The sequence below is a fragment of the Carcharhinus amblyrhynchos genome, chromosome 1 (genome assembly GCF_965287045.1).
Source record: "Carcharhinus amblyrhynchos chromosome 1, sCarAmb.v2.hapA, whole genome shotgun sequence".
Taxonomy (NCBI): Eukaryota; Metazoa; Chordata; class Chondrichthyes; order Carcharhiniformes; family Carcharhinidae; genus Carcharhinus; species Carcharhinus amblyrhynchos.
In genome coordinates, this window is record NC_137324.1 from 167,924,609 (window position 1) to 167,938,086 (window position 13,478).

A 13,478-nucleotide genomic window follows, 5' to 3' on the forward strand; every position below is an offset into this window, starting at 1 on the left:
TCTGTAAGGTTCCCTTTCCCTTGGATGCATTTCCATATCCAATAGTTATGTTTAAAAGGAGCCCATTTAACCAGGTTTTCTTGAGTTAAGAGAGAGTAAGTTTATTTGCTACTAGAAATGAGATGATAAAGCATACATTCATATGGATTAGAAATCGAGTTCAGTAATAAGTAACTGTAAAAAAAAGTTATACAGAACAGTCCTTGAGTTGTAAGGAGATGATGAGTGGGCGATACAGGTTGATTTCTGTTGGCGAATACTTGATATTTTGGTTCAGGTGTTCTGTGGTTTGGTGGAGAGATTTCAGTTCTTCTTCCAGCTGCAATCTTTCTGTTGGCTGATTGACTTCCACATTCAGAGAGACAGTTTTAGATGTTCATGCAAAAGATGGCTGTTTTGCAGGGGCCCTGCCTCAGTTACTACATCACCTTCAGTGTGGCAAACATCCAGCTCTGATTCTCACATTACACATAAACGCACTGAGCAACAGACAGTCAGACTGGTAGCAAGCAGTTTTTAACCTCCTCCTATGAATATTCCAGATAGAGACCCAGGATATACTAGTCTTGTTGAGCCAAATGCATCTTGGATCCTTGAGATCAGATCGTTGTTATGCTGCTTTGTCTTTACTGGACATGATAATCATGCTTTGAATGATTTTACGATTATCTTGTCTGGAATCAAAGGAAGGGATTCCATTGTTCCTGAGAGAAACACTCTGTAGCCACTCCTGTCATGGCTAGTTGTACATTCTCAGCCATCTTCAGGGTCTGTGTCCTTTTTAAAATATAAAACTCAGATCTTTTTAAAGTCCAAAGTTTCTGTGTATAATTTCATGCTTTTTTTTCCTCCATCATTGTAACATGGTGAACTGGAAAAGTCAATCCAATCTGTCTCAGCTAATGGCATTGCCTTGTGCTTTACAGTATATAAATGCTTTGCCCTACTTGGAAGGCATTTAATCTCTGGGAAGCTAAAAAAAAAGATCAGCAGGATAGCAAATCTTACCTGATTTAAGAAGTTTAATCTAATGTGGGTCTCACTGAATTACTCTTCCATTATTATGATATAGCACACTTTATTTGAGAAGGTTTGATTCCAATATTGGTATGGAATCTGTCATTGAATCTAACAGTGTTGTTCATCTAACTGTGTTGCGAAATCTGTAACTCCATTTAGGTGTTAGTAATCTGTAGTTTAGGCCATAGCTGAATCACTTAATAGTATTGAATCTCTCAGAATTACACCATTACTGAACCCCCCAGTGTCACTGCGTCCCCCAGTGTCACTGCGTCCCCCAGTGTCACTGCGTCCCCCAGTGTCACTGCGTCCCCCAGTGTCACTGAATCTCCCAATTTTATTGAATCTTCCAGTATAAGTGAATCTCTCATATTACTGAATCCTGCAGTATTACTGGATTTCATTAGTACTGAGTCTGCCAGCATTACTGAATCCCTAATATTAGTGAATCTGCCAGAATTATTGAATCTCAGAGTATTAGTGAATCTCACTGTATCACTGAGTCTGTATTACTGTATTTCTTGGTGTTATGGAATCTCAGTGTTGATGAATCTGATAGTACTGACTCATAGTGTTTCTCAATCTCATTGTATTACTCAATCTCAATATTATTGAATCTCTCAAATTGATAGTTGATTTCCCAGTTTTACTGAGTCTCCCTCTCTATTGGCTCAGTCCCACTCTTAGGGGCTATGCCTTTTACAGAAAGAGAAGGTATGGCAGTGAGCGGCCCTCCTGCTGAGCCACCCATCACCTTGGAGCGGCCAAGCTCATGGACATGGGCAGCATGTACTACGCGGAGAGGGGAGGGTGAGGGGAACTCACAGGAGGTAGGGGAAAGGCAAATGGAGGAGTTTCCTGGAGGGGTGATGATTTCCTCCCGGGGGTGGGCATTGGGGCCAAGCCATATGGCTGAGAATTGGGCTCCTTTGGGCATCTAACACACACCTGGCATGGTGCCAGGCAGAGAGCCAGATTCACCCACAATTAAACAAAACCAGTCCCACCCAGTGAGGGAGGCGAGAGTGAGAGATAAGGAAACTCATTTCACAGAGAAACACCGGATGCAGAGGGCGAAATATATCAGACTCAATGTAGGCAGGAATGTGCAAAACACTGTATGACTCGGCTAGGTGTATATAGGGAGAGATATACATATGGTCTGGGTGTAGAGAGAAGGGGCTGAGAGAGAGTGCAGATAGAGGGACTGGAGAGAGGTGCTCTACAAATTGAGAGTGTCTCTACTAGAGAGACACCCTCAAACTGGGTGTCTAGAGGGAGGGAGAGAAAAAAGAGACTGTATAAATAGGGACACTGTAGAGACACCCACACATTGAGTGTCTGGAGGGAAAGAGTGAAAAAGAGACTGTATAAAGAGGGACATTGTGGAAGGAGACATCCACAAACTGGGTGTCTGGAGGGAGAGAGAGACTGTATAAATAGGGACTCTGTGTAGAGACACCTACAAACTGAGTGTCTGGAGGGGGAGAGACTGTATAAATAGGGACACTGCGTAAGACACCCACAAATTGGGTGACTGTACAAATAGGGACACTATGTAGAGAGACACCCTCAAACTGAGTGTCTGGAGGGAGACAGAAAGGGAAGGGAGACTATATAAATAGGGACATTGTGTAGAGACACCTCCAAACTGAGTGTCTGGGAGGGAGAGAGAGAGACACTCAGTGTACAGTTAGGGACACTGCACACAGACTGCGTGCAGAGAGGAAGGAAAGAGAGCGAGAGCAACTCATTGTACAGAGAGAGGCACGGTGTGCACAGAGACACACATGCTGCAGATACCCTGCCCAGGAAGGGGGCAGAGAAAGTGGGAGCGAACCTAGTGCCAGCTCCCAGCACTGACCACTCAGAAGTCAGAGGGACGGAGACGATGACAGGGTAAGAGGCACTTGCTGTGTGCGCTGCACCGATGGGCTGATCCGTGATAACGTCTCTCCACTCCGGTAATCCGAGCGGGCCGCTTTCCTTTGGCTGCCAAGTGTCGCTGAAGAAACCCTTTTCTCCGCTCTTTTGTTTGTGTTGTCACTGCTTCCCGGCATCTGCAGCTTAGCACGCTGCTCTGTATTCACAGAGACACAAGCAGGAGGTGTGTGTGTGTCTGAGGGCGGGTGGAAAGCAATACGTGTCAGCCTAACCCTGATTTTGAGTCCCTTTCAGTTCAGAGTGCTAACATCCATCTGTCACATTCGGATGTGTGTGTGTGCAGACCGATCGCCGTGTGTTTCATTCTGCAGCTCCCTCCTCACTGGAGCTGTTTTATTTTTTTAAAAAAATACTTCCTGCTTATTTAGTTTGAACGGCAGAATCGAAAGGCACGGGAATACCCGGGCTAGCACCAGGATGGGGGCATCCGATTAAGTAGATAAATGTGGACACCGTTGTCACCTGGGATCTGAACTGTACAAGTGTGAGTACAAATAGGGACACTGTCTGGGGAGACTTTCACAAACTGGATGTTTGCTCGGGGCGAGAGAGGGAGACTGTTCAAATAGAGATGCTAGAGAGATACCCCAAACTGGATGGAGGGAGAGACTGTACAAATAGGCATGGTAGGTACAGCGGTTAGCACTGCTGCCTCACAGTGCCAGGGATCCAGGTCCGATTCTCAGCTTGGGCCACTGTCTGTGCAGAGTCTGCACATTCTCCCCGTGTCTGTGTGGAATTTGCACATTCTCCCCGTGTCTGTATGGGTTTCCTCCTACACTCCCAAAGACATGCTGGTTAGATGGATTGGCTGTGCTAAGTTCTCCCTCAATGTACCCAAACACATGCCAGAATGTGGCGATTAGGGGATTTTCACAGTAAGTTCATTACAGTATTAATGTAAGCCCACTTGTGACATGCATAAATAAACTTTAAAAACTTCATGATCTATCAAGTTCCCAGTTCAGTTTCTGCTCTTAGATCTACGGCATGGTGGGGGTGGTTGGGGGAGGGGGACGCTGATGAGTTTACGGGAGTGGGCTTTGGGCAATGGGTGCTGGTGTGTTTAACCCCTGTGTTGCCAGCCTTAAAGTGGAGAATAATCCAAACTGCCGTTCTCCAGCAACCGAGTGGTCCCAGACAATGATGCTCCGCACAGTCAAACAGTCTGCTGACTTTAACTCCTTTAGCTCAGCAGTGTGTGTCCTCTGTGGATCTGCTGGCGGCACTGTCGCCTTTGAATCACAGGGATCTGAGTTCAAGCCCCCACTCTGGGGTTTGAGCGCAAGACTAAAGGCTGACAACTCTGAAAGGGGGAGGTGGTTTCGGGTGAGGTGTTAGATTAGTGATGGGTAAATGAGTGAGCCGTGTGAGTGGCCCTCCTTCACCTCAATGGGCCACAAGATTAAAATCAGGCTTGTTCACTAGCCACGACCCCATTAAATACATTTAATACACGCCGAATATTTCATAACCAGTTATAGAATGTGCTTAATCATTTATATATTACAACTAACATCAACTTCAAATGGTAGAAACAAAATAAATATTTACACTTTGGAAACAGAGGGAGTGCATGGCTTTCACAGTCAGGGTTGTGAGCAGCCAGCACACACCTCACTTCACTGGCCTTTTCTTCATGTGCGATTCACTTTAGTCATACTGGTCGGGAAAAAAACACCATGCAGACGGAAATTGCAGAATGAGGCAATTCTGTATGTGGGCAACGGTCAGAAATGTCATGTGGTCTATGCCCAGATCCCTGATGGGCCACATGTTGCCCCCCCCCCCACCCCCCCCCGGATTGGCCACTAGTGCATAGGACCAAGGCCCCATCTACCCGGCTCAGGTGGATTCTTTTAAAGGAGAGTAGGAGACAGGGATTCTGCTGTCCTGGCCAATCAGTATCACAGAAACAGACCATATTGTTGTTTGTGGGAGCTTGCTGTGTATTTCCTAGCTGCTGCGTTTCCCATGCTGCAACAGTGGTTACACTTCAAATTGTGTCCAGTTGGCTGTAAAGCACAATGAGATGGCTGGTGGTGCTATATCAATGCAAAGTTTTCTTTTTCATTGTGAAGAATGGAAACCTTGTTCAGATTCTAAAGAGTATCGTCCATCGATAAGAGCTCAATGCATTCATAGAATCATAGAATCCCTATAGTGCAGAAGGAGGCCATTCAGTCCATCAAGTCTGGACCAACCACAATCCCATCCAGACCCTATTTCCATAACCCCACATGTTTACCCTGCTAATCCCCTGACTCTAGGGTCAATTTAGATCAGCCATGATCTTATTGAATGGCGGGGCAGGCTCGAAGGGCTAGATGGCCTACTCCTGCTCCTATTTCTTATGTTCTTATGTTCTTATGTTTAGCATGACCAATCAACCCAACCCGCCCATTTTGGACTATGGGAGTTAACCAAAGCACCCGGAGGAAACTCACGTGGACATGGGGACAATGTGCAAACTCCGCACAGACAGTGACCCAAGGCTGGAATTGAACCTGGGTTCCTGGCGCTGTGAGGTACCAATGCTAACCACTGTGCCACCAACAGAGTGTCAGACTGAGACTTAGAAGACTTTCCACTTCTAGAGACAAACAAGGCAGACAAAACACATGCTAATGCCTGTTTTCTGTAACTTGGTTTTCTTGGAACAGGCTGCCAGTCTGAAGCCAGAGGCTATCGCTTGATGGGCACCATTCTGCATTGCGCATTAAGCATGGCCGACTGACCAGGCATCACTCCCACTCTTATCACCTGCCTTAGGTATGTTGGCAGGATTTGCAGGTTGGTACTCAACCTGTTTGGGCCAAACATTATGAATGCACCATCTGTGGCCATTGAGTCCCTGGCACAATGACTGGCACTGCTACCTTACAGCGCCAGAGACCAAAGTTTGATTTTGGGTTTGGGTGATAGTGTGGAGTTTGCACGTTCTCCCCTTGTCAGCATGGGTTTCCTCCACATGCTCTGGTTTCCTCCCACAGTCCAAATATGTGCAGGTTAGGTGGATTCACTGTGCTAAATTGCTCCTTAGTGTCCCAAAATGTGTAGGTTAGGAGGAATGACCATGCTAAATAGCTCCTTAGCATCCCAAGGTGTGTAGCTTAGGTGGAATGACCATGCTCAATTGCTCCTTAGTGTCCCAAGGTGTTAGGTTAGGTGGATTAGCCATGATAGATGTGCAGGGTTACAGTGTTAGGGCAGGAGGATGGGTCCGGGTAAGGTGCCCTTTTGGAATATCGGGGCAGACTCGATGGACTGAATGGTGTTCTTTTGCTCTCTAGGAATTCTATGTTCTCGGCCTTGGAGTGTGTCTCAATCCAGAGCTCAGAGGTGGGAATGTTACCCATTGTACCACAAGCCCTTTGTTTTGGGTGGGGAGAAAGTAACAAAATTGGGCAGAAGGAAACTGTAGCTTTACATTATGAATTACATGTCTCAGGCAGACTGCTTAGTAATGGTGTGTAATCTCTGAAGTACACACGAGTGTATGCTGTTCTTTAACGTTGCTCATTTGAGACTCAAAATGGCCATCAAAGAGCCCCTCTGTGTCCCCAGTGCTTATGATGGTTTACTGTTCCATACAGAGCTTTAAATTGCTGATATACACTCTTTGGACACTTAGGGGGATCCCAATAAGGGCACTATTAGTCTTGAGAAAGGTAACAGACAGCTAGAAAAATAATTAAAAATGTTGATAGAAAGTTGATGTTTGTCTGAAGAGAGCTGAGATACTAAGAGGTGAAACTTATGGCACAGTTATATAAATATATAATGAGGTTAGACCTCATTGAGAGTACTGTTATTTGCCTGTGCACTACACCTCTCATTGAGAGTATTGTTATTAGCCTGTGCACTACACCTGAGGAAGAATATATTGCCCTTGGAAGGGTTGAAGCAGTTTCACCAGAATGAAACCAAAGCCAAAAGGGTTAAATTATGAGGCCAAATTGCATTTTGTTGAGCAGAGAAGATTAGGCAGTTTTCCACTTCAGGTATTTCAGATGATTCAATAACACGAGGGAGTGAAACTACTTGAGCTGGGGGAGTCCAGAACAAGGGGACGAAGGCTTACAGTTGGAGCTAGGCCTTTCAAAACTGATGTCAGCAAGCAACTGTTCAATACAAAGGCAGGCGGATGTCTGGAACTTCTCCAGTCTCCCCACAAAAAAAGAGGTTAAACAAAACTGTTAAAATTGAGATTGAGAGTTTTTTGCTCAGCAAGGGTTTTCTGGATATGGAAACAAGGCAGTAAATTGCAGTTGATGTGCATGATTTATGGCCTATTCCAGTTTCTATGTTCCTAAAGTAAATAATATTTCATTAAGCCAGTCCAATGCACAGATTGTTACAATGTGTAAATCCATCTGATGAGAGATGCTCAACATTTTCTCAATGGCACATTCTCCAGAACTTCATCCAAGTGTTATTCATGTCAAATCAACACTTGCAAGACAGCAAATCTGAGTGTGCAGTCTTACTGTGAGGGGCAACTGGCTGAAACCATCTGAAACAAATCAAATGAAGTGGGTTTATTCATTAATTGGTAAATGGCCAACTTTGATCAAACTGCATCTTTTGCCAATTAAATCAGTGAGGCCATCTCATCCTTACGCCCCAAACACATTTGGATGTTCAGAGAGGCAGATGGTCCAGTCTCTGTTACAGATTCAGACTTGTGTGCTTTCCAGTAAAGATATAGCTCCTCTGAATATTGAGTTCTGGATACTCTAATAAATATTAATCTCTGGTCTATTGGCCTTGGATGTACTGCTGTATAATGATCTGCATCAATGTACTGTATACCAAGCAGCCTGCTAATGATTTCCAAATTCAAATAGCGGATGATGTCTTGAGGTATTGCTGAGTGCTTTATCACTTAGCATGTAGATCAGAAGGTGGACAATGTTTTTGACCATGATTTGTAGCATTATTGGCTTAACTAGTTCAAACCTTTGAGAAATAGTCCTTTGTAATGTTGCTACTGATTGCATTACCTTTTTACTTCAATGAAGACAGATTGTGAGTACAAGTTTGTAAATGCCATTTTTCTTTGTTAATTGTGTGTGTGTGTGTGTGTGTGTGTGTGTGTGTGTGTGTGTATACTTCATTTGAAAATTACATTTTAAAACATCTGTTTTGAAATCCCATAAACCAATTCTGGCAAGTTATTTGCTTATTCTGTCTTTAATTACAACCCATTGCTGGAAAATATAAAAGTGGTCAGAGAAATTCGCTGTCAGCAGATTAATTGAAATCACTTAGATTTCAGGGCAATGCTGAGTAATCTTGAATTATTACCATAGTATATTTGTTTTATTTCCGACTGCTGCATTTTCCAGTCTTCCTCAACTAAAGGCACTTCCAAACGCTCAGTCAGGGATATTGGATCCCCTGAGGAACCCAATTAAGAGATCACTCTAGACATTAGCGTTCATAGGTTATTGGACCACAAGGCAACACAGCTGAGCTTCACAGCTGGACCAGCTGGGTGGTGGTCAGGAACAGGAACCAGGGCTGATGCAAACCTCACCTCGGAGGCTTGAGGTCACTTGTAGCTCATAGAAACTAGAAGCAGGAGTAGGCCATTCGGCCCTTCAAGCCTGTTCCACCATTCATTTTGATCATGGCTAATTGTCAAATTCAATATTCTGATCCCCCCTTTGCCCCCCATATCCCTTGATCCCTTTGGCCCCAAGAGTTGTATTAATTTCTCCTTGAATCAGATGTTTTGGCCTCAACTATTTTCTGTGGTAGTGAATTCCACACATTCACCACCCTCTGGGTGAAGAAATTTCCCTTCACCTCAGTTCCAAAAGATTTGCCACTTGTTCTCAAACTTTTACCCCTAGTTCCCGACTCCCCTACCACTGGGAACATTTTTTCTGAATCTACCCTGTCTAACCCTGTTAGAAGTTTAAAAGTTTCTATGAGACCCCCTCTCACTCTTCTAAACTCCAGTGAATATAATCCTAACCAACTTAATCTCTAGTCATATGACAGTCCAGCCATCCCATCATCTTAGTAAATCCTGCCGTTCCTGCTGCTGGCATGACTATTAGCTGTTTGAACTTTGGGGCCTTCCTCGTGTGTGTAGATCCTCACCAGGTCGTGCATTAAACTAACTGATCCAGCAGGTAACAATCCACCATGCTGATGAGGAGAAGAGAGCATTATTTTATTCAAGTTGGCATCATCTTCACCACCTTGTCAAGGTGGCACCTTCACCACCTCCATTGCACTGTGTGTAGTGTCTTTGTGTAACTTGTGAATACATTTTGAACAAAACCTAACCCTACAGTTATGCTGATATTCCTTGAGAAACAACAGCTATTTAGAAATGAGGCGTTTCATAACTCCATTCCAATCCAATTCTTCCCGCACCTTGTGGAGCACTAAGGCAGACTTTTGTGTGTTTCCATGGCTTGTACTTCCCGGAACAGATTGCTAATCTGTCCCCAGGGACTTACCGCTTGAGGGGTGCAACTCCACATCAAGTGTGGCTGACCAGGAGTCTCTCCTGACCTTACCGCCAGCCACTGGCGTGTTTGGAGAGATTTGCAGGCTGAAACTCAACTTGGTTGACCGCATCATGAATGCATCTTTCTCGGACATCAACTCCTGGGGTGCGACTCAAACCCAGAGCCTCTGGCTCAGATGTAAGGATGCTACAACAATGCCACAAGATCTCCTGCTTTCTTAATCCAATCCTGTAGTAACTCTTAGCCTTGAAAACAGAAACCTTTTTCCAAAATGTTGATATTTTTAAAAAAAATTGCAAAATATATATATATAAATGCTGTAATGATCTGCATCAGACACAAACCTAAAACATCTGTTCTGATATATTAAAAATGTTTCCATGACTGTCATTAAAGGAAAAATCTACAGACTAAAGAGGAAAGAACAGAAGAGTGGGACTGATTGGATAGCTCCTTCAAAGAGCTGACACAGGCATGATGGGCTGAATGGCCTCCTGTGCTGTGTGGCTTGTTGATTCATAAACTCTTTGCCCACTGTAACTGTGTCTGGATTAGTTCTAATTTAAATCACATAGTGGCAGTCTCCATTTAACGAAATGGATTGCATAATTCTGGCTGAACCAGTTCAGTGACTTTATATCAGGATAATTATTATTTCCTGTAAGATTTGAAGAGGTGGGTTTTCACTGTGAAACAGAGTTGAAATTTACTTGTAATAAAATGAGGCAGCGATGTTTTAGAGAGCATGTCACCCTCCCCTCCGCAGTCATGGAAAAGAGTGTTTTGGTTTGTGTAAAGCAGAAATTGAAGGTTGATAATGATCTCTGCCGTGAGAGTCTGTCAGTCTGACAACATATCCATTTCCATGTGCCATACCACAGTCATGCAAATTGTATTCAGCACTGTTTTGTGTTCAGTACAGATCTCACCAGTGATCATGGCATGGCCTCTGTTATTCAGTTGTTTTGTTTGGGATGTAAAAAAGGAAATAACTATTTATATAGTGTCTTTTATGCCTTTATGGTGCCTTGAAATATCTCTTGGCTTGGAAGTGCAGTCACTGATGGCACAGTGGCACAGTGATTAGCACTGCTGCCTCATGGCACCAGGGACCCAGGTTTGAGCCCTGGCTTGGGTCACTGTCTGTGCAGAGTCTGTACTTTCTCCCCATGTCTTTGTGGGTTTCCTCCCACAGTCCAAAGATGTGCAGGTTAGGTGGATTGGCCATGCCAAATTTTCCCTCAGTGCACCCGAACAGGTGCCAGAATGTGGCAACTAGGGGATTTTCACAGTAACTTTGTTGCACTGTTAATGTAAGCCTATTTGTGACTAATAAATATACTTTTACATTTGTTACTTTTGTTATACGGTAAGAAATGTAGCAGGCAGGTTGCAAACAGCAATGTTCCTCAGAACAGTAATGTGATAATGAGTTGACAGTGCTTCTCTGTGATTTTCATTGAGGGGTGGCACAGTAGCACAGTGGTTATCGCTGCTGTGTCACAGTGCGAGGGACCTGGGTTCGATTCCCGGCTCAGATCTGTGTGGAGTTTGCACGTCTCCCTGTGTCTGCGTGGGTTTCCTGCAGGTGCTTCAGTTTCCTCTCACATTCTGAAAGACGAGCTGGTTAGCTGCATTGACCTGAACAGGTGCCGGGCTGTGGCGACTAGTGGAATTTCACAATAACTTCATTGCACTGTTAATGTAGACTTTACCTGTGACTAATAAATAAACTTTAAATATTGGCTAATCATTGGGATAATTCCCTTGCTCCTTCTGAATTGTGCCATGGGATCTTTTGCATGCAGAAGAGCACAGGTAAGGTCTTGGTTCAAAGTCATATCTGGGTGACCATACCTCCGACAGTGTGACTCCCCCTAGGACTGTCCTGGAATCTCAGCCTATATACTCCTTCAGGGTGGCACCTGAACTTGCAACTTCCTGAGATAAAATGCAAAATACTGCTGGAATCTGAAGCCAAAACAGAAAATGTGGAACTCTGACAAAGGGTCATTCAGACTCGAAATGCCGGCTTGATTCTGCCTCCACAGATAGTGTCAGACCTGCTGAGGTTTTCCAGTATTTCCTGTTCTCGTCACAACTTCCTGAGTGGAGACTGCTACCCACGGAGTCAGAGCAGAAGCAGTTTTTTGAGGGACTGTCGGTTTTTTTTTTGCAAGCATCACTTGCTTTTTCAAACAGCTGCTAATATAGTTGGGTTGCAACGTCAGGATAAATCTAAACTTGAAGATGGAAATGACCCAGCAAGCTGAGACACAACGGCGAACCTAAGGTTTCAGATGTGACACATCACCCCTATATTAGCCAACACCACAGCCAGTAGTGTCTGTTTTAGAAATTAGTGTCACCTTGTGCCAAAAATAACCTCTGGCATTGTCATGCTAACTCGATTCCCTCTCATGTTGCTCAAGCTGCAGTATCACAGATTCACATCTCTGGTCTCTCGCTGTCGGGCCGTGGGCACACACTTGTACACCCCTACGTGACAGATGCCAAAATAAATTATTTGTTGAGCAGATACATTTAATGTGCATTGCATTATTGACACAGGTTCTATCTAAGCGACAGCAGTGGAAAACTGTTAGTGCCGGGGGAACTCAGGGGGCTTAGACTTGTAGTGAGATTACTGAATTCTTGTCTCTGCAAAAAAAAACTTAAGATGTGCTGTTGCAACACGTCCACCAGTAAGTTATGTGGAGATTAATGATGCGTTGTTAGGCCCAGCAGAGTTAATCTTTACTCTGGGGGAACTATTCCAATTAGTGGTGTTTTCTGTTTTATTTAAAATATGCAAATAGTGCCTGTAAACCCTGCCAGTACTCCCAAAAGCAGATGAAGATTTTGTAAATCAAGTTTCTTTTGTGTCGACAGTCTGGTCTTGAGCTCCCCAAGACGTGCCTGTGGAAAGTGCCAAGTGATAGCTGAGCAATTTCTTTCAAGGATGGAGTCAAGGGACTGTGCCATTAATAGGGGGGATGCTTTCCAACCATGGCCCTCTGTTTCCTCTGCTCCTCCAATGGTTCAAAGTCTGTGATCGCTGCTTGTCAAAGCTCCGTAATTCTGGATGTAAACCCAGGTTTAAAGGACTTCTTGGATAGACCTGGTGTGCGGCCAAGTCTGAGCTCACGCAGATCATGTGGCTTTGCAAAGTCGTTTTGAAAATCCATGATGACTGCGGGGCCAACTTGAAGATCCCTTGTAATAAGATGTGCCATCTTCGCAAATGTGAGGGATGGGGTTGGGGGAGTGGATGGGTGTGATTTTCTCCTGTTGGTTTTGCGATCGTACCGTTTTGTCAGGAGGAACTTCATCCTCCTGGTACTAAGTTGAGTCTGTACGTTCTCCCCATGCCTGCGTGGCTTCCCTCCAGGTGCTCTGGTTTCCACCCACAGTTCAAAGATGTGCGGGTTAGGTTGATTGGCCATGCTAAATTGCCCCTTAGTATCGTGGGATTAGTGGGATAAATACATGAGGTTACGGGGATGGGTGGGATTGTTGTCGATGCAGGCTCGATGGACTGAATGGGCTCCTTCTGCACTGCAGGGATTCTATAATTTAGAAAACACATTTAACACATGTTACACGCTTGAAAACACATAATTTAGGAAGCTGATGACAATAGTTTGGCAGTGGTAATGGAATCTGGCTTGGATGATTCTTTGACTGGTTAGGAACAAAGAATAAAGAAAATTATAGCACAGGAACAGGCCCTTCGGCCCTCCAAGACTGCACAAACTATGCTGCCCGATTGAACTAAAGCCCCTTACCCTTCTGGGAACCATGTCCCTCTATTCCCACTCTATTCATGTATTTGTCAAGATGCCCCTTAAAAGCCACTATCGTATCTGTTTCCACTATCTCTGTCGGCAGCAATTTCCAGGCACCCATCACCCTCTGTGTAAAAAAAAACTCACCTTGTACATCTCCTTTAAACCTTGCCCCTTGCACCCTAGTAATTGACCCTTCCACCCTAGGAAAATGCTTCTGACAATCCAGTCTGTC

General features: G+C 44.4%; 1 protein-coding gene across 1 annotated transcript in view; it reads left to right on the forward strand.

Moving 5' to 3' along the window:
• Positions 1-2,733: 2,733 nt before the first annotated feature.
• The window catches only part of psd3l (pleckstrin and Sec7 domain containing 3, like), a 334,929-nt gene continuing 324,184 nt past the window's right edge, over positions 2,734-13,478 (forward strand). The window contains exon 1 of the mRNA XM_080195046.1: positions 2,734-2,919. The gene's annotated coding sequence lies outside the window, so the exon portion shown is untranslated. The remainder of the gene's footprint in view (positions 2,920-13,478) is intronic.